Source organism: Setaria italica, chromosome VI (assembly GCF_000263155.2).
Source record: "Setaria italica strain Yugu1 chromosome VI, Setaria_italica_v2.0, whole genome shotgun sequence".
Classification (NCBI taxonomy): Eukaryota; Viridiplantae; Streptophyta; class Magnoliopsida; order Poales; family Poaceae; genus Setaria; species Setaria italica.
In genome coordinates, this window is record NC_028455.1 from 20,202,155 (window position 1) to 20,222,990 (window position 20,836).

The 20,836-nt window shown below is 47.3% G+C and overlaps 1 pseudogene; it reads left to right on the forward strand.

The window, feature by feature from the left end:
* Positions 1 to 1,459: 1,459 nt before the first annotated feature.
* On the forward strand, positions 1,460 to 11,743 carry LOC105914569 (annotated as a pseudogene).
* The last annotated feature ends 9,093 nt before the right edge of the window (positions 11,744 to 20,836 follow it).

Sequence of the window (20,836 nt, forward strand, 5' to 3'; positions counted from 1 at the left end):
TTGTGTGCCATCCATCCACTACGGGAAACATCTACCTCTGATGATGATCCAAGTAAAATGCCTGTTGTCTTTTGTTAGAGAGAAGTCTGCTTTGGTTTTGGAGTTGTTAAACCTGATTCTGGAGCAATAGTCAGGTGCAGCGCTTCAGAGGAATCCAAGGGGCAAGGGCACTATTTACCTTATGTTTGGCTTTTTCAATTAATTATTAAAGTTAGTTCATTATGAACCTTTTTATGATAAATTAAAACATTCCTTTTTGCATATGTGCTTTAGATGCCTGACAACAACATAAACTTGGTTAATACAAGCATGAAGTGGCTAAGAGAGATGTAGCTAAACGCAAACAAATGCTAAGAAATCTGTACCAAGGATCAAATGTCTATTGCTATGATAGTTTGCGTCTAACTAAGAGATCATTTTATGACCTATGTGCCATCTTACGTGAGAGATGTGGTATGTGTGATAACTTGAATGTGTCAGTAGAAGAAAAGGTAGCAATCTTTTTGCTTGTAGTGGGTTATGGTACTAAGATGAGGATGATTCGTAGCTCATATGGATGATCACTTGAGCCAATCTGCCATCACTTCAATGAGGTGCTGAGAGGTATTCTATCATTATGCCATGAATTTACCAAGCTTCCTAGTCCATCAGCTGTACAACCTGAGGATTCCAAGTGGAAGTGGTTTGAAGATTGCCTTGGAGCATTAGATGGTACACACATTGACGTTTTTGTACCTTTGGCTGACCAAGGGAGGTATAGGAATAGGAAGCAACAGATTACCACCAATGTTTTGGGGGTTTGTGATTGTCACATGAAATTTGTTTACGTCTTAGCGGGATGGGAAGGATCGGCCTCATATTCACATGTGCTAGGTGATGCAATGTCTTGGGACGATGCATTTGTTATTCTAAGTGGGAAATACTATCTAGTAGATGCTGGATACACTAATGGACCAGACTTTCTTGCTCCATATCGATCCACTCGCTACCACCTGAATGAGTGGGCTGCTCAAGGGCATAACCTATCCACTGCCAAAGAACTATTCAATTTGCGCCATTCAACTGCTAGAAATGTGATAGAGAGAACATGTGGGCTATTGAAGATGAGGTGGGCTATACTAAGAAGCAACTCATATTTTGACTTACAAAATCAGGTATTCCGTAGTTAGTAACCTAGCTTGAAATTCACCTTTGAATGACCCTTGCATGTAATTCATTTCTACTAAATTCTTGCAGATTAGGATCATTAATGCTTGCTACATATTGCACAACTTTATAATTGATAGGCAGAGAGATATGGATGACTTACTTATACGCCAAGTAGATCAAGTAATATATGTTGAACCTCGTGAAGTTCAAAGTGAAGTGGGTATGATTACCAATGTTCAATCATCAAATGAATGGAGCAATTTTAGGGATACCAAAGCTAACCAAATGTTTGCTGATTACCAAGCAAGACATGGTCAATGTATGATAAATTATATTATCAATGCATGCTCAAATTTATGATAAAGAATATTTTTTGTAGATTTGGTGTTGCTCCTTAATATTTTACTGATAATATTTGTGAATTTTTTTCCTGTAGGATATGGAGAAGGGCAAGAAGTCAGGCTCGGGTAGGGGTTACATTTCTTGGAATGACGACATGGATAAGGCTCTTCTTGACACATTTGTGCAGTACTATAACAAAGGTGACAGATGCCAAAATGGGTGGAAATCTCATGTCTATACAACTGCTACCAAGAATGTCCGAGAAAAGTGTAATGTGGATATCACAAAAGACAACATCATGTCAAGGAACAAGACCTTTGACAAGCACTACACTATCATCAATGGTATGCTGGAATCAATTGGATTTGGTTGGGATTGGAACAAAAACAAAATATCTGTTGATAGTGTTTCAGTATGGGAAGAATATGTGGCGGTAAGTTTGAAAAACCACTGTTTTACTTGCTTAATTTGCTTCTCTTTACCTAGCGGATAAAAAGAACTGATTGCATAGCACAGAAGCACCGGACGTAATAATATGCATCCTTGCTTCATAGGACAGAGTCTTGGAGATGCAACATACAAGTAATAGGACTTTGAGGATAGGAGTTGTTTGATCCATTCGTGGTATTTCAAACTTGTGATAATATGCAAATCAGATGCTAGCATGTTTCCTGCAAGTATTTTTTTCTTCTCCTTTTTTTCGCCTGATGAGCTATAATGAATCATGTATTTCCTACTTCTCTATGAAGATAGCCTGACAAGTTGTTATGTGTTTAATATGAAAAATGCACTAGCTCAAAAGATCCTGACAAATGATAATTGAGTACTATCAGTTATAGCATTTGTTGCCAGTTCTACAAAAGGAGCCATGGATGTGTTTCAATTTGTAGATATTCATTGTGCAAAATGTGACTAGAGTTGCTAGTAGGTGTACACATTATATAAAGATATGTCTTTCTGTTAAATGGCTTGACTGTAAATCTGTTCTGATTATTTGGATATTCCTTTGATTCTTTCTTCTACTTGTAAAGCCGAACAGTGACAAATTGATGCGGTATACTAGTGCCTGAATCCTAATGCTGTTTTAAAGAGCTTGAAATTGTTCCAATTCAATTGGATTCTTGATAACTTGCCTGAATCGATAACTGGTCTGTGTTTACAGTGACAACTGATAACAGTGACAATTTAATTTGTTCCAAGTGTCTAAGCTCTGTGTTTACCATCGCCCTTATGTGTATTTCTAGCAGTAGAAGCCATGCAAAAGTTCCTGTATTTGTAAACTGGTCTGTATGTGAACTACAATGATTGTGCTTCTGTTTGGGTTCAGTACATACTTGCTCTACACTTGTTTTCTAACCAAGCACAACATTTGTTTTCTGTAGAAAAACAAAGAAGCTACTGGGTACAGGCACAAGACTGTCTTGTACTGGGACTCAATTAGCTTGGTGTTTGGCAAAGACCATGCTACCGGCGAAGCGCCAAAGACTGCAGCTGAGAGCTCAAAAGACATGAGTAAGGAAAATCTTAGTAACAAAGAGCTCACATCATCGGCAACTTTAGGAAGTTTAAAGAGGCAACGGTTAGGTGACTCTTTTACCTCTATGATGGCTGAAAAATGGACAAATTCACTGAAGCACTCAAGGAGGAAGCACCTAAAGAAATTCTAAACACACTGAATGAGGTAGAAGGATTGGATGAAGACACTTTGTTGGACCTATTTGATATCCTGACTGGTGATGCACGCAAGTATGAGTCTTTGTTGGTGCTTCCGGTGAAGATGAGGAAGAGGTGGCTACTGAAACAACTGTTGACGCCAGATTTTGACACGAGTAAAATCGGCGTTAGAAGAGGAAGAAATTAGAAGATGCGGCGAGACACAGGGGCGACGACTGGAAATCGGTCGATTAGTGCTATAGTCAAGGATCGGCCAATTGGTGCTACAGTCGAGGATCGGTTGATCGACCTTTGGAGCTCCGCCTCGCCCGACCCCTGAGGTCTGGGATCGGATGCGCCCGACCCTCCAAGGGGGGATCTCCGCCTCGCCCGACCCCTGAGGTCTGGGATCGGATGCGCCCGACCCTCCAAGGGAGGATCTCCGCCTCGCTCGACCTTAGGTCCTAGGGTCGGAGTAGTCTGAGCCCTCTACACATGGGTCCTAATCGGTTGTCCCTTGCCGATGAGGTGAATAGAAATCGGCTGATTAGGAGGCTGGAATAATTGGGCCGGTGTGGGCCTAAGGAGGATTACGAAGATGAAGAGGGAATCAGCCCATGAAGAGCGCGATAATCGACCTAGTACGAATCGTACTTGTAAATATTCGTTTTCTGTTTAAATTTAGGGATAGAGTTCTAGTCGGATAAGAAGTCGGTTGTAACAGGCTATAAATAGCCACCCTTGTAGATCTGTAATCATCATCAACTCAATACAACAAACTACTATTTCCTCGTACTTACTTTCAAGCCGGCGACTTTGCCAATACTTTTCTCTTTTCACGACTTCGTACGGGTTGGCGGGGCTGCATCAACTTGACCTCCGGCCGATCTTGTAAGTTCCGCTTATCGAATAATTTCTAAGCTTTAACTTCGGGCGCATCGCTATCGTTTCGTTCAGATTTATTCATCAGTTATCGATATTTACCAGAATTTTAGGTTTTACCTGTTGTTCTGGTTTTATCACTAGTTATCCAGCTAGGAATCGGCAATTTCGGCTTTTCTTGTATTTTGTCATTTGATCTATTTATTTCACGCATAGCCGATTAGATCTGTACCTAGTGTTGTTACTGTAGCGTTGTTTAGATTACTCCAGTGGTTTTCTTTATCGATGTTGCTTGGTAATCGGTCGCATTGTAACCGATTTCCTCATTGTAGCAAATCGGCCGATTCGCTGATAAGCTTTCTCGAGATCGAAACTTTAGCCGATCGCTACCTCTGGGATTTGGCACATTTCTCTCCGTGCCAATCAACAGGTCAGATTGGCTGGCACGCCGCGCGAACCGCACTAGGGCGATCACCCGAACAGGAGCTAAGCAGATTCTCCCGGGTCGTGTGTCCGACGCTGGGGATTCGATCAGTCGATTTCTAGCGCCAACACACTTTTGGCACGCCCAGTGGGACCAATACAACCGCCACCATGTTGAAAGCTGCTGAAGTCTGAGAAGATAACATCATCGAAGTGACAAAAGCAGACCTCAGGGACGATCAGAGGGAAGAATTGGAGAAGCAGATGGCATATTACTGGAAGGCATGTCTGCAATCCTTCAGTCGCACCAGGAGCGGAGAAACTGTCAAAAAGACTCCGTTCCCAACTCCACGCCAGATCACAATCACCGAGGACTCGGACAAGATGTCCGAGATGGTTCAACAATCTGTTTATCAAGCCTTCATTGATCAATCCCCAGTGATTTCTAATATAGTATACAATGCTGTCATCACCTCCTTAGCTAGCGGCGTATCTCAAGGGTACCAGGGGCCGGCATATGCTCCACCAATTATGACTCCAAACAGGACTTATTCAAATGCACCTTATTCGGCTTCTCAGCCAACCCAAATTCCAGTTGGAGGTTCTGGCGTTTCCTTATCATCGATCCCTGTGGGGTCTAATGGCGCGCAATATCTCCAGTCACGTCCCATTCAGTTGTCCTCCGCGCAGTTTCCTCCTTTGAATCCGGCGCCTTGGGGGGCACCATCAGTGACGGCCGCCCAGGATCAGCCAGCCAGCCATGGAAGTCCTCAACTCCAGGCATCTTTCCAGGCGGCCGTTAGGCCAATCATGCCACAGTATCAGCCTGTCACGACAGAGATGAGCAGGGCGGTAGAAACAACAGAAGTACTTCGGGGCGTTGCGCCGCTCGTACTGTATGACAAAGCGGGCGCCTCATTCAGATAGCCGACCCTGACTACGCAGCCGGCTATGACACATCAGACGCCGCACGCTTTCACTCATCATCAAGCCTTCCCGCCGCCAGTATACCAGCACGTACCAGTTCCCCAGCCGACGGTACACCAGCAACAACTAGACTGGTCGGCACGCATAGCGGAGGTGATTCAAGAGCAATTCGGCTTAAAACCAAAGGTGCAGACCTACACATACAAGACACCATACCCGCCTACATACAACTCGCTGCCGTTTCCCCATCGGTATAAAGTTCCTGATTTCACTAAGTTTTCGGGACTAGACGACACCTCAACTGTGGAACACGTGAACAGATTCATCATCCAATGCGGGGAAGCAGCGGCGCAGGATGCTCTACGGGTGCGCCTTTTCTCGTCATCCCTGTTGGGATCAGCCTTTCAGTGGTTCACTACATTACCGCCCAACTCGATAATTACGTGGGTTGATCTGGAAAGATAGTTTCACAAATACTTCTACGCCGGGATACATGAAATGAAGCTGTCCGATTTAACCAGCCTCAGGCAGAGAAGCGACGAGCCGATATCCTCATATGTACAGAGGTTCAGGGAGATCAGGAATAAATGCTACTCCCTAGCCCTGACTGATGCACAATTGGCCGATATAGCCTTCCAAGGTCTCCTACCTCATATCACAGAAAAATACGCCTCACAGGAGTTTGAGAGCTTAAGCCAAATCATCCACCGATTATCTGGTCAAGAAGTACGCCCTTTCGATCCACGAAGGAACTTCCAGAAGAAGGTGGCATACTTAGAAGAGGTTGAAACCGAAGAAGACACAGAGATCGGTCTTGCGGAATGGGTTAAAGGGAAAAAGCCGATATCATGTCCATTCGGAAAGGAGCCGGAAACATTCGGATTTGACACATCAAAGGCTGATAAAATCTTCGATCTTCTCCTCCAGGAAGGACAGATCAAACTCTCGTCCTACCATACAATTCCGTCTGCCGAACAGCTGAAGAAGATGAAATATTGCAAGTGGCATAACGCCACCTCCCATGATACGAATCAATGCAAAATCTTCCGGCAGCAGATACAGTCGGCCATCGAGCAAGGCAAACTCAAATTTGAAGTTCCAACAAAACCAGCCAAGCCGATGAAGATCGACCAGCACCCCTTCCCCACCAACATGGTTGACACAGGAAAGAATTCGCTCCAAACCAAGGTGCTAACGTCCGAATCGGCTAAAAAGAGCGGTGCCGTGGACCCCAGAAATCAAGCGGCGCCCGAAGACGTCAAGGGGAAACGACGGATGGAGGACGATGACGACGGATCGGGAGAACCACGCAGGCCCATTACTTCCCAATTTCTGCTCAACAAATATCAACAGCAACATGAACGTTCAAGATCCCGGGAAGAGGCGATGCGACGACATGAAGATCATTGGCGATGCCCGTTCTTCATCCACTGTTGGGAAAGCAACCTCAGGTTGCCATCGGCCGATAATTTGCCTGAATGCAATGGCCCGTATCGTGACAATCGGCCGTTCAGAAGGTCTCGCTCCAGAGATGGGAAATCAGAGCCGATCAGCAGGAACTGGCGCAACCAAGAAGACCGGCGCCCTCCAGTACGTGAGCGGCTGGGGGGCAGAAGTGACCGATATGACTGGTCGGAAGGCAGGCGCGAGCGAAATGATAGGCCGGGGGGCAGATTTGATCGACATGACCGGCCAGAAAACAAGGTTAGTGTCCACAGTCGACTTGAAGAAATGGCCAATGCTCGGGTATCAGACGAGAGTCCTTTAGGACGTGAACCAGAATGGGAACGCGCCAGGCCACAGACCAAACCAGTAAACCCCAGGTGGTGCCCTGATGGATTGACCAAATCTCAAAAAAGAAGAATCCAACGTCTCCACCAGTGGGAACAGTAGGAAGAAGAACAACGGCATACGACGGACAAGAAAAACGGCAGGTCTCAGGTCTGGCGCCCCAAAAGAGGCGACAGGGGAGACGATGAATCGGCAGCCGACATCGGCATGGTTTTCATACTGTCGATGGAGTTCATGACTCCTGCCGACCGACAGAACATGTCGGCAATAGAAGAACAGATGGCACAATTGGCTTTGGAACCAATGACAGCCACGTTCGAGAAGCCCGAAGATGACAAGCGACAACACCTGAAGGCGTTGTTTCTTAAAGGGCATGTCAACGGCCGACCCATCACCAGATTACTGGTAGACGGAGGAGCTGCAGTTAACATCATGCCGTACGCCATGTTCCGGAAGCTAGGAAAGAGCGATGACGACCTGACCAGGACAGATATGATGCTCAAGGACTTCGAAGGCAACGTATCCCCCGCTCGCGGCGCTCTCTGCGTCGACCTCACCATCGGCAGTAAGACCCTTCCTACTACTTTCTTTATCATTAATGGCAAGGGGTCCTACAACATGCTACTCGGCCGAGACTGGATACATGCAAATTGCTGTATCCCGTCTACAATGCATCAATGCCTCATCCAATGGGTCGACGACAATATCGAGGTGGTCACCGCCGATTCCGCATACAGCGTCGCGGCAGCCGACACGCAGCATTGGAGCTGCGAGAACGTCAGGTGCATATTCGGGAGAATATGGGACACTGATTTCTTGAAGGTGTTCGATTTTGGCCTGCAGCCGATCCGAGCAGTCGGCTCCGAAGACTCAGACTAAATGGATCAGTTCGCCCGAGAAGATGGGAAGCTGGGACACGGATTCACGTCGGCCGATTCATTAGAAATGATAGACTTAGGCGATGGCACCAAACCAAGGCCGACATATATTAGTGCAAATTTGGATCCGGAATACAAATGTAAATTGACAAATTTATTAAGAGAATTTAAGGATTGCTTTGCTTGGGAATATCAGGAGATGCCCGGATTAGACTGATCTATTGTTGAGCATCGGTTACCCATAAAGCCGGGGTATCGGCCGTATCAACAGCCTGCACGGTGGTGTAATCCTAAAATCCTACCAGATATAAAGGCCGAAATAACACGGCTAATCGAAGCGAAATTTATTCGGCAATGCCATTATGCCGAATGGATCTCCAACATTGTTCCAGTTTACAAGAAGAACGGAAAGCTACGCGTATGCGTCGATTTCAGGAACCTCAATCAGGCCACACCAATGGACGGATACCCCATGCCGACGGCCGATGTGCTGATAGATGCCGCCGCAGGACACAAGGTTATTAGTTTTATGGATGGAAATGCTGGATACAATCAGATACTAATGGCCGAAGAAGACATATCCAAAACGGCCTTCAGATGCCCATGTCACCTTGGTTTATTCGAGTGGGTGGTAATGACTTTCGGTTTAAAGAACGCCGGCGCTACATATCAGCGAGCCATGAATTACATATTTCACAAACTTATCAGCATACTGGTGGAAATTTACATCGACGACGTCGTAGTCAAATCAAAAGGACACCAGGAGCATCTGGTCGATTTGCGACAGGTACTGGAGTGCACGAAGAAACATGGGCTGAAGATGAACCCGAATAAGTGTGCCTTCGGTGTATCCGCCAGACAATTCTTAGGATTCATGGTTCATGAGCGGGGAATAGAGATCAACTGGAAGACCATAGCGGCCATCAATAAGGTCGTGGCCCCACAGAATAAAACTGAATTGCAATCTCTAATCAGTAAAGTGAATTTCATCAGAAGATTCATATCTAATATGTCTGGATGTATCCAAGCCTTCACACCATTGTTAAAGCTGAAACCCGACCAAGAGTTCATATGGGGAGAAGAGCAACGCAAGGCATTGGAAGATATCAAGCAGTACTTGATCTCACCACCAGTATTGGTCCCACCTCAAACTGGTAAGCCGTTTAAACTATACTTATCAGCCGATGAACGAGCTATCGGGTCGGCTCTGGTCCAGGAGTTCGAGGGAAAGGAACGGGTAATATATTATGTCAGTAGAAGGCTTTTGGACGCCGAAACAAGGTATCCCCCAGTAGAGCGTCTATGCCTATGTCTATACTTCTCATGCACCAAACTCCGGCACTATCTGCTATCAGCAGAATGTGTGGTCGTATGCAAAGACGACGTGGTAAAATACATGCTATCATTGCCGATTTTGAAGGGACGAATCGGAAAGTGGATCTTAGCTTTATCAGAATTCGATCTTCGATACGAATCGGCAAAGGCCGTTAAGGGACAGGTCATGGCCGATTTCGTTGCCCATCACTGTGGACCAGAGGCTACCTTCGTGGAAACAGTACCTTGGACCTTATACTTTGATGGATCATCATGTGGGGCCGGATCAGGAATCGGCATCGTCCTCATATCGCCTCGGGGGGCAAGCTATGATTTCTCTCTGCCGATAGAAGCATCCGCCACTAACAATCAAGCAGAGTACCCAGCTGTGCTGAAGGGGATACAATTATTAAGGGAAGTCAAGGCTAATTCTGTCGAAATTTTTGGGGATTCCATGCTTATCGTGGATCAATTAATGGGGAGGTCCGAATGCAAGGACGATGTGTTAAGGATTTATTACGAAGATTGCCTGCAGCTTCTGAAAGAATTCAAGTCTACGGTTATTGAGCACATCCCAAGGAATCACAACGAGGATGCCAACAAGCTCACCTAACATGCATCTGGGTATCGGCCGATTCAAGGCTCTATGGCTCTAGAGCTCGCGGCCAATGACTGGCGAAAAGAGATCGCCGATTACCCGAGGGATCCATCTAAAAAAGTAGATCGGCGGGTACGATTTCATGCTACCAAATATGTGTTACTAGAAGATGACTTGTTCTACCGAACAATTGATGGCGTCCTACTCAAGTGTCTAGGAACGGAGGAGGCGAAGACTCTGATGGGAGAAATCCACGAAGGAGTGTGTGGAGCCCACCAGTCGGCACATAAGATGAAATGGATGATTAGGAATAATGGGTACTACAGGCCGACGATCCTTGAAGATTGCTTCAAATATTATAAAGGATGCCAGGATTGTCAGAAATACGGGAATGTCCAATGTGCGCCCGCATCGGCCATGAATCCCATTATCAAACCATGCTCGTTCAGAGGTTGGGGAATAGACCTCATCGGCCAAATCTATCCTCCGTCAAGCAAAGGGCACAAATTCATTCTGGTAGCCACAGATTATTTCACCAAATGGGTGGAGGTGATTCCACTAAAGGCCGTAACATCGGCCACTATGGTTGACTTTGTATGGGACCATATCGTCTACCATTTCGGCATTCCCCAGACTATCACGACCGATCAAGGAACGATGTTTACGTTAGGAGAATTCGAAGAGTTCACGGCCCATATGGGAATCAAATTATTAAACTCCTCTCCATACTATGCCCAAGCTAACGGTCAGGCCGAATCTTCCAACAAAGGGATAATAAAGTTAATTAAGAGGAAGATAGAAGAACAGCAGAAAAAATGGCATTTATGTCTGACCGAAGCCCTATGGGCATACAGGATGGCTTGCCACGGGGCCACCAAGATGTCCCCTTATCAGTTGGTGTATGGTCACGAGGCGGTACTACCATGGGAATTGAGGACAGGGTCGAGACGCACTTCACTCCAGGATCAGTTGGCGGCCAATGACTACTCCTCACTCATGAAAAGGGAACTTGATGACTTGGCTGGCCAACGATTGAGAGCTTTGATAAGTATTGAAGAAAACAAGAAGAAAGTGGCCAGATGGTATGATAAGAAGGTCAAAGTTAAGCAGTTCTCTCCTGGAGACCTGGTATGGAAGTTAGTGCTGCTGATCGGATCAAAAGATCCTAAATTCGGTAAGTGGTCCCCCACGTGGGAAGGGCCATATAAAATCGGCAGATGTGCTCCAGGAAACGCTTATATTCTGGAAACGATCGAAGGAGAAGAGTTTACTAGGGCTTTGAATGGAAGGTACTTGAAAAGGTACTACCCCAGTATATGGGTCGGGGCATAAGGATCAGTCATGACAAACAAACACACAGCCGATACAAAAAGAATCGTCTAAAGAGAAAACATAATCGTCCAAATCGGCCGATATATTATTCGGTACGGATGATGGATTACACGGCCGACATGGTACAAGTCGCCCTTAGAACAAAAAATAATTAACCACGTCTCTTCTTAAGCTCTCTCTCAACCCGACCTAGTTCTATCAAAAGGCGTATGTGCCGTTCTTCTATCTCTTTCATCGCGGCTTCCGCTTCAACTTGACGGGGGAGAGGATGACTCCGGTCCATTGCCAGACGCGATGTTCCTGCCGCTGCATCTTCAAGGGCGATTTGACGGGGAAGCGTGTGACTGCTGTCTGCTTGAGGTCTCCTGTGGTCATTGCCATCAAGGAAGTCCCAGATCCGTCGGACGTCAGCAGGAATGTGCTCCTTGAGTTCTTCACGATGAGCCCTGATTAGATCCTTGTCTTCTGGTGACAATGGTTCGTCAGAGTACACGAGCCCGATGACCCATTCGAGTTCAAGACTAAGGCGCCGCGGCTGGGAAAAGCAACAATATATATAGCCGTCAAAAATGTGATTCTTTTCAGGAGAATTAAACTGAGAAAGAGGATGATGGCAAATCTCTTACCTGGTTAACAGAGGAAAAGGAAGAGGATGAAGAAGACATGACTGCAAAGCGCGCCGACGGGAACAAGTCAAGGAAGATAAGGTCGAGTTAAACGGGTATTCTCAAAAAGGGGAACCTAGGCTGGTATTTATAAGCGAAGGAGGCGTGGATGTTTGGTAAGACGCGTCCCATCAGAAGTAAAAAGGTAATAAATAAGGGGGCGCCGCGGAGGACGGTCAAAGGAGGTATTAATATTCGTACAAAGACTGCCAGTGCTTTTACAGGTTGCCTAGAAGGGCGTTGATAGCCGCAATCGCTCGACGTCGAATCTGATCGGCCGATCCCGCAACTTCTAACATATGGCGGTGGAGTTTGAGAGCTTCATGAGCCAGGTGCTGCCTCTCCCGCTTCAGATCGGCGATGACGGAAGGAAGTTCCTGAAGCCTCTTCTCTTCGGCGGTTATTGCTTTGGTCACCTGCTCCATCTCCTTGGCAAGTTCTGCTCTTCAGCGTTTAAGGCAATCTATCGTGCCGATGATTCCAGGGTGAGAATCTTCCAGAAAGTGAATCCGTTGATGCACCTCTTGAGCTTGACGCTTGTACAGATCTTCTTCTTCACGAGTCTTGGTCAGCTTGGCGCGATCGGCCATGTGGCGCAGGGCCCTAAAGACCGGAATCCGCATTGACTCGATATACGCGGCCGGCGCCAAGGCTTCTTCCGCCTCTTCTGGTACTCACCCGCTGACGTCACCAAAAAGCTGCCGAATCGGCGAGGCGTCTTCTACCAATCGGCCGATGTCCTCTTGAAGAAGGGATCGTATGCTCTCAAGCTTGGCACGGACGTCGTCAGGAACGGAGCTCCAAGTGACCTGATGAGAAGCGACTTCCTCGTCATCAGAGAGGGTGACCGCGAACGAGAAAAGGCTATTGTTGGGGGTGTCCTGTTCCTAGAAAATCGTAAATCAAAAAGAAGACAAGTCAGCCGATGGTGATAGGAAATCGGCCGGTTAAGGGTGGGAAATCTCATACCTCCTTAAAATAGATTTCTTCAAGCTGCGTTTGAGAAACCGTTACCCTCGACTCAAGGGCTGGTGCCATTGGCTCGTTAGAAGAAGATTCTACAATAATTGGCGCTTTCCTTGGGCCAGCTTCTCGAAGGATGACCAATGGTTGATTAGGCGGGGCACTTGATGTACCGGTGACCTGTGTCAAAATTTAATAAGAACATCATCCAAATACTAGAAGAATGGGCTGAAGGATAGTATACCTCGGTAGATGGAAGCGCTGGCGTTTCACCGACCGCTTGGGCTACTGCCGATTGCTGGGGGTCCATGAGGGTGATTTGTGCAGTCTAATATAAGAAGAGTCAGTATAAGAGATGGCGGTCAGAAAGATCGAATCACAAGTTTACCTGCATGGCCTCTACCAGTAATGACGCAGCGGCTGCTCCGGCTTTTGTGGCAACTTGAATGTCGACTTCTCCAGCAGTTGGAAGGGGCGGCGCGACCGAAGTTTCTGCCGATGTAATCATAGGAGGATCGGCCGATTCTATACGAGCTCACACTCGGCGACTGGCCTTCTTGACAACCTTCTTCTGCGACTGCTTCGCTCGACTGGCAATAACGTCCACGGAAGGGGCATGGTAGCCGATAAGGGGGAAGGTGGTATATGGATAACGGTCCTCTATCGGCCGGCCACTCCGGCTGCATTTTGGGGGAACGCGGTTCTCAGACTGAGTCAACAGCAAGAGTTAGTATATACATTTAACAACATTAATAGGGAATCAAAATCGGCCAGGGAAAAATACCTCGGCATTCGGGTCGATGTTGGCTGGATCCAGAAGGTTGCGGTATGTCAATGCAGAAGTGCAGAACAGGTACTGTTTCCATTCGGCCCACCATAGCTTGAATGGTTGAACGGCGAAGGGGGCTACTATCCATTCATTCAGGTCTATGGTACTGGAGTCTGGGATCCAATCTCGCAGCCGATTATAGTCAAGGCCCTTGGTGAGTTCATCTCTGAACTTTGCTCGGCCGGCGAAGTATGCCTGAATCGGCAATTGACCCATGCCGAATTGCCGTGCTGCAACGGAGGGGTTGTAGAACTCATATGTAGGAGCATCCTTCCTCGAGAAGAAGTTGGCCGGTAAGATTCCCAGTTTGATTAATTTGTCTGTGAGGTCTTCGTCGAATCGGCCAGTAGTCGAGTCAAAGCAAGAAGGGAGCTCAAAGATTGGGTCATCCCTCTGATAAGGAAACCAAACGGTTGCATCTTCGCTGAAGCCATTAGAAAAACACCGGAAGTATTCGGCCACCTTGGTAGCAGAGTACGAGCAACCGAAGATGGCTGATGCTGCTTCGCCGAAGGATGTACATCGGTGTCGGACAGTGGGATTCTCTGTCGATTCAATGTTGGGGAACGTCATATGCTCTACTCGCTGCTGAGAAATCTTACTCATGTACAGGTTAAGCCATAAGTTGATAAACCACCAGGGTCCACCAGGGTTTCCAATCGGCTCCCCTTGGGATAATTTAACGCCAATTTGGTGAAGCATGTGGTAGGCTGCTCCCAGTAGGTGCTTTCCGAGGGGAACGGAAGTCCCTGCCGATAATGCCTCGGCCAGAGCTTGAGTGTTGGGGGACGGACCAGCTGCTCTCCCACAGAAGAAGTGTTTCTCCAGCCACATCATCAGGAAGGCCGTGTGCTCTCTGTTCTCGACCGATCCGCCCCTTTTGTTGCATCTGATGAAACCCTTCCATCCGCCAATTCCCCTTGTGTCTAGCCGATGAGATGTTGTGGCTAAAAGGCGAAAAGGGGTGTCCAGGGAGGAAATGTTCAGGCCGGTCAGCAAGACTACATCGGCCAAAGTGGGGGTCATGGGTCCGTGTCCAAAGAGAAATGCATTGAGGGCATCGGACCAGAAGTAAGAGGCTGCCATTACTAATGGCTCGTTCCGTTCCATTTGGGACAAAGATAGGTCGATGCACTGGCCGATTTTGCGCTCATCCCATTGGACCCTCTTAGAGGCGGCTATCCGCTGGTACCATTCCCTCCAGCCGGGGGTTTCATTCGGCCATGACCTGAGGGTACCCGACCAATGATCTAGGTCCATAGTTGATTGCTTAAAAGGGATCCTATGGGTTTCCAAATTAATTAGGTCGGTTGGATCTGGGTTTCCCATGGGACCAAGGCAGATAAGGCCGGGAGTTTCTGTGAGGCGAATGGTAATGTGATGCCTAACTGCCTAAAAAAGGGAAAAGGGGTACAGAAGTAAGAATAGATCTAAAGTAAATGCATTACTGTTAAGGAAAGTTTCGGTAATGACCTCCGGGATGAAGCTCATCGTAATCGACGGGATCGTCGGTGGAGCTGCAGATGATGAAGCCACTAGTGGGATTTCGGTTGAAGCCCCAGCTTCCACTCATGGAGTTTCTCCTCCCGTCGATGGAGCCGTCGCCGTTGCCGCTGGAACCTCCACCGGTGGGGCCATTTCCGGAGCTTCGGGCATTGGTGAAGTGCCTGAAGGTGCCGCCATTGGAGAAGTAGGAAGGAATGTGGATGGAAGGAGACGCCGGAAAACTGGAGGATTAAGGAAGGCGCCGGAGGGAGAAGAAGGCTCGTGCGCTGAAGAAGAAAGACGTGAGCTCGTAAGGGAAGTACGGGATGGGCTGATATTTAAAGGAGGTCTGAGAAGGGGTAAAAGTGGAATTTTTACCGCGCCAGCGTTTCGATTTTTTCGGGAAGAGTGGTTGTCGTGGGCGCCCGTTTCGAAAAGATTGCAATCATCAGGCTGGAGACCGCGAAACGGAAGGATATTTTCAATGCGCCTGTTTCGGAAGGGAAGTTGAAAAGAATTTCGAAGTAAAGACTATGTTTTACTCCGAAACTGGGGGGCATGTGTTGACGCCAGATTTTGACACGAGTAAAATCGGTGTTATAAGAGGAAGAAATTAGAAGATGCGGCGAGACACAGGGGCGATGACTGGAAATCGGTCGATTAGTGCTACAGTCGAGGATCGGCCGATTGGTGCTACAGTCGAGGATCGGCCGATCGACCTTTGGAGCTCTGCCTCGCCCGACCCCTGAGGTCTGGGATCGGATGCGCCCGACCCTCCAAGGGGGGATCTCCGCCTCGCCCGACCCCTGAGGTCTGGGATCGGATGCGCCCGACCCTCCAAGGGGGGATCTCCGTCTCGCCCGATGCCTGAGGTCTGGGATCGGATGCGCCCAACCCTCCAAGGGAGGATCTCCGCCTCACCCGACCTTAGGTCCTAGGGTCGGAGTAGTCTGAGCCCTCTACACATGGGTCCTAATCGGTTGTCCCTTGCCGATGAGGTGAATAGAAATCGGCTGATTAGGAGGCTGGAATAATTGGGCCGGTGTGGGCCTAAGGAGGATTACGAAGATGAAGAGGGAATCAGCCCATGAAGAGCGCGATAATCGACCTAGTACGAATCGTACTTGTAAATATTCGTTTTCTGTTTAAATTTAGGGATAGAGTTCTAATCGGATAAGAAGTCGTTTGTAACAGGCTATAAATAGCCACCCTTGTAGATCTGTAATCATCATCAACTCAATACAACAAACTACTATTTCCTCATACTTACTTTCAAGCCGGCGACTTCACCATTACTTTTCTCTTTTCACGAGTTCGTACGGGTTGGCGGGGCTGCATCAACTTGACCTCCGGCCGATCTTGTAAGTTCCGCTTATCGAATAATTTCTAAGCTTTAACTTCGAGCACATCGCTGTCGTTTCGTTCAAATTTATTCATCAGTTATCGATATTTACTAGAATTTTAGGTTTTACCTGTTGTTCTGGTTTTATCAGTAGTTATCCAGCTAGGAATCAGCAATTTCGGCTTTTCTTGTATTTCGTCATTTGATCTATTTATTTCACGCATAGCCGATTAGATTTGTTCTTAGTGTTGTTACTGTAGCGTTGTTTAGATTACTCCAGTGGTTTTCTTTATCGACGTTGCCTGGTAATCGGTCGCATTGTAACCGATTTCCTCATTGTAGCAAATCGGCCGATTCGCTGATAAGCTTTTTCGAGATCGGAACTTTAGCCGATCGCTACCTCTGGGATTTGACACGTTTATATCCTTGCCAATCAACAGGTCAGATTGGCTGGCACGCCGCGCGAACCGCACCAGGGCGATCACCCGAACAGGAGCTAAGCAGATTCTCCCGGGTCGTGTGTCCGACGCTGGGGATTCGATCAGTCGATTTCTAGCGCCAACAACAACTCACCAAGTGAAGAAACTAGTTCATCTATAAATTATACTATCAAGTGATGGATAATATCTATTGAACTTGCATTGTCTTGTAATATTATATGGCTTCAACTATATGAAAGTTTAGATACTATGTCTGTCATGATTGTATTTTCAAGTATGACTGAAAGTTACCTGGTTAGAGTATGAATGTGCGTGTACTGTGACACAAGAAGATTTATTATATCCATGTATGAATTAGTGATAAATCTGCTACATAAATATCTTCCCTTATCTCACTTTATGTGTATATATGACACAGAAGCACATGTATATCACCATTGTAGAGAGAGAGAGAAAGATGAGAGAGAGAAGCTTATCTGCCTTTTGGAGATAAATATTCAAATTACTGGTGTATGATGGGATAAAATACTGTAGTGTTCACCTGGTTCGAAGGATGAAAGGGAGATGAGAGAGAGAGTTCAGATGAGGAGGTGGAGAGTTCGGAAGAGAGAGAGAGAGGTGAAAGTTCGGATGAGAGAGAAAGCAGCTTAGAAGGATGAGAGAGAGAAAGCGGTATTCAACTGGATGGTGGAGATTTCATATATTACTAACAATGCATCCAAACAGCATTTGGAATTTAATTCTAAGAAAAACTTTCTTAGTACATCTAAATAAGAAAATTCAATTCAATCAAATTCTACGGAATCCATTTCCTATAGAATCTAATTGCTAGAATATGATTCCTGGAATGAGTTTCAATTCTAGGAAAACAAACTGGCCCTTACACTTCACCGAGGGTCCATTTGGATCCTAAGAATTAGAAGGAATTCCATCAATTAGATTCCATTTCAGATTTCAGAAGGAATTGAATTGGCTAAAAAGTGATTCAAGTCCAATTTTTTTGTTTGGCTAAACATGGAATTTGTTTCTTGGAATTGAACTCAAAAAACTGTTCGGATATTCAAACATGGAAATATGGAATCAACGTCTACTGAAGCTAAGCAATCTCTCTACAACAAATACATGCTCCCCCCTAGTCTCTCTCTGATACATTTTCTCTGTACAGCAGATAAGCATTGCCCCTTCCTAAAACATGTTGTCAGGGCTGAATACATCTCTTTATGTTCATGCTCTCTCTATGCACACACTTGTGTAGTTGTGCCGCACCACTTGAACACTTCAGGTTGAACTTGGCGAAGCTAAGGGTGTGTTTGGATGGAGGCACGGGTGTGACGGGACAGGGTCATCCCTCTTTTTGAAGGATGAGATGATTCCACCTAGTGTTTGGTTAGAGTGACAAGGACATCCTAGTTTGGTTGGCAGAACAACAGTTCATTGTTGATGGCGTTTGCATCCTGTTAGTAGAAGGGTCCAAATGTCACCTGCGGGCCCTATCTATCATCCACCTTATCTTCTTCCTCCCACCCCCAACCCCCACCTCCAGGCGCCCGCTCCCTCCCCTTGCCGGTGCTGCCCCTGAGCCAGCCGCCTCCCACTCCGACGGGCAGATCTTCCCTGGCCGGCAAGCAGAGCTCCCCTAGCCGCGCCCCGAGGTCGTCCCAGCTCCTCCAAGCCCACCTTCCCAGGCATTCCAGCGTTAGTGCAATGTGACCATTCGCCTTCAAAAAACTAATCTGTTTCGAAAAACTTGGTAACCGTTCCGACGATAACTGATGGCTTAAAAAAGAGAATATTCCCCCATAATCTTCACCGCTCAGTTACCTTGTGCCGCGGTTATAAATGACAGATGAATCTTATCCCTTCTGCTTACCCGAGTTAGTGCGCCCAAGCCATTCATCCTCTCCACTGCCGCCCTAGCGCCGCCGCTTGCCGTCCTTGAGCGCCGCTACCACTCACTGTGTAGTCACCCAGCTGATGCGCTAGAAAACCATCGGAGCAATAGCACCCAAGAAGGCATCCTCGAGCAAGGTGGCGGAGTCGAAGAAGCGCAAGGCTGCCAAGAAGGAGAATGAGGTCCAACTGCCGGCGCCCATGTACGGGAAGACTGACCAGATGGCGTCGCCGAACCAAGCCAGGGCCTATGTCCAACTTGAAGGAAGCGGAGATCCAAGTACTGGTGCGTGCCAATCTACTCCAGGAGAAAGAATTCGCAGGATGGAGGGAAGCAGCCGGAAATGCGTGGCCTTTCGAGAGCTACTCAGATGAGACAGTAATCTTCGCGTACTTCATCGAGCGTGGGCTGGTGCTGCCATCGTTCGAGTTTTTCAGGGGATTGCTGAGGTACTACGATTTGGAACTAGTCCATCTCAACCCCAACTCAATCTTACACATTACCATCTTCGTGCACCTCTGCGAGGCCTTCCTAGGGATTCAGCCCCATTTCCAGCTCTTTAGGAAATTCTTTAGAGTGAAGCCCCACCCCCAGATGTGTCACACGCTAGTAGTTGGAGGACCAGGGATCTAGCTTTGGGAGCAGTACAAGAGCCAGTACCTCGAGTTGAGTTGATAGACTCCCATTCTGGATGGAAACAACGGTGGTTCTACATTGCGAATCATGAGCCCCATCTTCCCAAGGTCACCGGCCATCGTCCAGTGTGGAACAACCATTGGCTGGATGAGTCGAGTAGTTCTGATGGCTTTCAGCTGCCGGACTTGATTAAGAAGATCGACCACCTCAAGAGTAATGGCCTAAATGCCATTGTTTGTAGTCAAGTATTTTGTATTGTTGAAAATATAGATATAGTATATCCTAAGAGGGCTGCAAGCACACTAGGGTCCCAATGACCCGTCGAGAATGACGTCGGAGGAGTTGTCTCCTGACGAGGTGATGGCGTGCCTGAAGCATTTCTTCAAGCACGTCATTGGTAACGCAGTGGTCTTGCGGGAGCACTGCACTGCGAACCCGCCGAATCCTGTAAGTACCCGTAGCCTGCAGCCCTTGAGTACTAATTTTGACTTCTGTCATTGTGCTGACTAGTCTACTATTGCTTGCAGGAGGAATTGAAGTTGAATGTCTCCAACCCTCCTCCACCAGGTGATGATGTCACGTCCCGTATGTAGTCCCTTGAGGTTGTGCAGAGGGTGCTCGAGGATGAGGAGGAGAAGGAAGGAGAAAAGGAGGGGTCACCAGACTGGTCCTCCCTCAGCAGCTCTGATTCAGAGTCTACTGAAAAGTATGTTGTGAAGCCCCATCTGTCTGACAAGGCAGGGTCATCGTCGAGGACATCCAAGCGTGCGGCAAAGGACATTCCAGAAGTTGAAGTAGCGCCACCCTCAAAGAAGGTGTGTACTGCCGCTGCCAAACAGGTGGTGAAGAAATCGCCGGCCGATGAAGTCGCTCCCCATATAACAAGATCCTGAGGATCAAGTACCCATTCGTTTGTTTGCTTCATCACTAGAACCTAACTTTGATCTTTCTGATGTGTAGGTAGTCGAGGAGGAGACGGAGGCAGAAGAACCGATGACTATAATCTTGCGGTGGCGAAGGCTGCCGACAATACAAGAAGTCCCGGCGCCAAGTACCCAAAGGGAGGAGACAATAGCTAAGGCTGGTGAGCATCCACCTATGATCTAGTGAGCCGTGCCGAAGAAGTCGTCACCTACCATCAAGGTGCTGCACCTGGGAACCTGGTCCTCCCTCAAGATTAGGAGTTCCACCCATTAAGTATCCGAGTGCTGATATCAACTTGTTGTCGTCGAGTAGTATCACCGAGTAACGTGTTGTAACACTTGTCTCATTGTAGGAGACCTGATAGCATGGAAA